The 4,089-nt window shown below is 39.2% G+C and overlaps 1 pseudogene; it reads right to left on the reverse strand.

The window, feature by feature from the left end:
- Nucleotides 1–2,174: 2,174 nt before the first annotated feature.
- On the reverse strand, nt 2,175–3,122 carry LOC119538316 (annotated as a pseudogene).
- Nucleotides 3,123–4,089: the final 967 nt, after the last annotated feature.

The raw sequence follows: 4,089 nt of genomic DNA on the forward strand, positions 1-4,089 counted from the left end.
ATAATTACTGTTTCTATTGTTTGACATGCATTGTGGTGGGCATTTTACATATGTTATCATATTAAAGCCTCCAAATGACTCATTTACAGATAATTTGATGGACACCATCACTCAAAAGTTCGATGGACACTTTCCATCACAGTCCCCACATCAAGAGCCCATACTGTCTCCACATCACAGTTTGCTGCCTTTCCTTCAGGGGACAGAGCACCAAATCCAAAGACTTTTCCCTGGAATATTTTGTTTTTGTCCTATTAAAAATGCATGTATGTAGCACAGTTTAGTGAAGGAGAGGATACTTTCTTTTCTGGGGAGGAATGTGGAGGAACCACGTGCAGGTAAAAGGCAATATAGAATGACAGACTCATAAAAAACGCAACTTACCAGTTAAACATACCATTAAAATATTTTAGACCAAAATAAAATTTTTCATTCACCTGCTTCATAAACTGAGAACACAGAATTGGACTTTTATTAAATAGTCACAATGACCAGTGAAAAGGGAGAAAAAACTTGATCTCAAATTCATAGTTTGGGCAATTAGGGGAGAGAAAACAATCTAGGTTAGAAAACAATGCATGATTTTCAAGGACTGCAAGGTTGTCTCCATTTTTGACATAGAACTAGGATGAACAACCTTGAACATACATGCAAATCTTAGGATACATTCTTAGAAGGATAATACCTAAGTCAAAGCCTGGCACAATTTAACAATTTTGATACATGTTGCCAAGATGACCTTTAGGATGACAATAAAATTTATATCTTTACCAATAGTTTATGAGAAGACCTATTTTCCCATACCTTTATTAGCATTTAGTATTATTGTTATTTTTAACAATTGCAATTTTCATGTAAAATTGTCTGATTATACTTTCATTTCTTTGATTAGTAGTACCATTGAATATTTTCTTATCAAATTATAGCAATTTATATTTTTTCTTTTGTGAACTACCTACATGTTCACTACTTTTATCCATTTTCCTATTGGTTTATTCATCTTTTTCTAATTTGGTTTGTAAAGAGAGATTTATATAAACTACCATATGTGCTGAACATATGAACATATCATAGTAAACCTGAATCCCTTACCTTCAAAGATTATGAAGTTTTGCAGGACAGACACTGTCTTTTTCTTCTGTGTTTCTTCCTGCTTCTTGCACAGTGTTTGGTATATATGAGGTGCTTAATAATTGTTTGTTGAATTACTACAATCACTGCTATTACCGCTTCCTCTACCTCTATTATCACTTCTAGCAGCTGCCATGTATTGCCTGTTTACTATGTGCTGGACAGGGTGAAATGGAGTCAGGTGCTGAACTGGTGAAGGAACGGCCTGACTAAAATCAAGGAGATACTGTTCAGTTGACTGAGAGCGGGAAGACAACAGTATTGATGTGATACTATTGGATTCAACTTTATTAGTTCCCTAGAGAGCTGCGGTGGAAGGAAATGGCAGTAAAGGGTAATGCTGTTCAGCATTTGTCTAACAAATTATTCTGTAGCCATATCAGAATCATACAGAGAGATTAGTGGAGGGAAGCTATTTAATGGCATAAGTTAGGCCATTCTGAGTAACATAGCATCTTGTTCTTATAATTTACTCCAACTATACATAGTGTACCTCTTATGATCCTGCCATTTGCTAAAGGCTTGTGCATTTGTATGACCTCAAGACCGTATGTTGCTGAACGTGCAGTGCAGCATTTGGGTGGAGTAAGGGCTCTGAAGTCAGGTAGACCTGGGTCTGAAATAGAGTTTTGTCCCTTACTTCCCGTGTGACTCTGGGCAAATCAGTTTTCCTTGCTAACACCTCATTTCTTCATTGTAACATAAAGATAGTGCTATGTGCATTACAGCAATGCATTGATTATTTAATTAAATAATTTTTGTGCCTGGTACATTAGTGCCCATTAAAGAATGGTTGTTATTACCATATGAACAGGCTATCCAGGAGAGGATGTTTTTGTGGGAGAAATCCTTCCCCTTTTTGGCTATCCATGGTGGAAGCAGTAGACAAGTGACCATGAGGGATGGTGAGAGGAATCTGGCTGGAGCCTCCATTTTCAAATATGAGCACTAAATTCTCCTCCTCACCTAAGGCAGAGGTGTGGATGGATGACAAGGATCATTTGGTCTCTAGCAGTTTGGAGACATATGTTTTCACTTATGACTTAGGGAAACACTCTCTTCTTCTCCAAAACCTTACACAGGGCATCTTTGATCTCTTTGTTCCTCAAACTGTAAATGAGAGGGTTCAGCATGGGAATCACAAGAGAATAGAACACAGACACCATCTTGTCCCTGCCAAGTGAGTAGCTGGAGCTGGGTCACAGGTACATGAAAAAGGCCGTCCCAAACAGCAGAGTCACCACAATCAGGTGCAAGGCACACGTGCTGAAGGCTTTCCATCTGCCTTCTGCTGAGCGGATCTTCAAGACGGCAGCCACTATGTAACTGTAGGAGACAAGCAGGATGAGAAATGAGGTTCCCCCAACAGTGACCATCACGAGGAAATTCACCACTTGACTTAGGAAGGTGTCAGAGCAAGAAAGTGCCAAGACTGGAGGGAGATCACAGAAGAAGTGGTTAATGACATTGGGTCTGCAGAAATGGAGCTGAAATATGGAACTGGCCTGGATTAGGGAGCTCAGGAAGCCACCAACATATGCCCCAACCACCATGTGGGTGCAGAGACCCTGGGACATGATGGTGGTGTAGGGAAGGGGGCTGGAGATGGCGGTGTGTCAGTCATATGCCGTAGCAGTCAGCAAGGAGCACTCAGTTAGACCCATGCCAAAAAATAAAAAATACTGAGCAGCACAGCCCATGAATGATATGGTCTTCTGTTCCCTGAAGAAGTCAGCGAGCATCTTGGGAGCCACTGTGGAAGAGTAGCAGATGTCAGTGAAGGACAAGTTGCAGAGGAAGAAGTACAAGGGTGTGTGCAGATGAGAGTCACCTCTGATCAGAAACATAAGGGCCAGATTCCAGGCCAGGGTCATGAGATAGATGCCCAGGAAGGTCACAAAGAGGATGGCTTGCAGTTCTGGGTGGTCTGTGAATCCCAGGAGGATGAACATAGCCACTGATAAGCTGTTCCAAGACTTGGCTATGGACATGTTTCCCAAGGTCCACAAGGTTAAGATGCAGACCTGGGATAATAATGACAATCCACATTAGAGACGGTGTTAACAAATAATTACAAATACATGGGGTAAGGGGTGGGGGGCAGAGGATTTCACAGGGCTAAAACTTTATGCAAAGATTCTATTTCTTTCATTAACTTGCTGTCTTTTTCTTTCAAAGAAGGCAATTATTGTCATTGTCTTAAATATTTAGGCAGTAGAGTATAGTTGATAAAAGCCAAATTTGGATTCAGAATCCTTAGGATCAACTCCTGCTTTCACCATTTATTAGCTGTGTCATTTTGGGTTAGATATCTAACATCTTTTCACTTTTCTAGGGCTTTCCTTATCTTTAAAACGGGGTGACTGTACCTACTTTACAGGTGTGTTTTAAGAATTAAATAAGGTAGTGGGTGTAAAATACCTAATACATCGTAAGTTCCAACCGAAAGTTATTATTAACACAGTTCTTTGTGTCCCAGATGAGCCAGATTATAAATGGAAATAATGATTGATCTACTTTACTGAAGCCTAAATACCATATAACAGAAAAATCAGTGTTTCTGGTTGGTCCATTGCTTGGTTCAGTGATATAGTTATGAAATGTTCAATCAGATCGAAAGTTTTTAATCCACAGGATTAAACCAGATATCTAAAAATGCTTTTACTTATCAAATATTAGATCTAAATACACTAATGTAATTCCAACTTCAAATTTATCTCCAGTCTGAGCTCTCTAAGTTACTCAATTGTTTAAAATTTGGGCTCTGGCTCTAGAGTGCCTGAGCTCAAATCCCAGCTTCATTTTTTACTAGATGGGTGATTTTGAGCAAGTCATTTGACATCTGTGTCTCAATTTCCTTATTTGTGAATTTACAGATAACAATAGCACTTCTGTTTTAGGATATCATGTCTCTCTCTCTAATTTATCACCTAAGTATCTATCATCATTATATCTATG

Source organism: Choloepus didactylus, chromosome 6 (genome assembly GCF_015220235.1).
Source record: "Choloepus didactylus isolate mChoDid1 chromosome 6, mChoDid1.pri, whole genome shotgun sequence".
NCBI classification, from domain to species: Eukaryota; Metazoa; Chordata; class Mammalia; order Pilosa; family Megalonychidae; genus Choloepus; species Choloepus didactylus.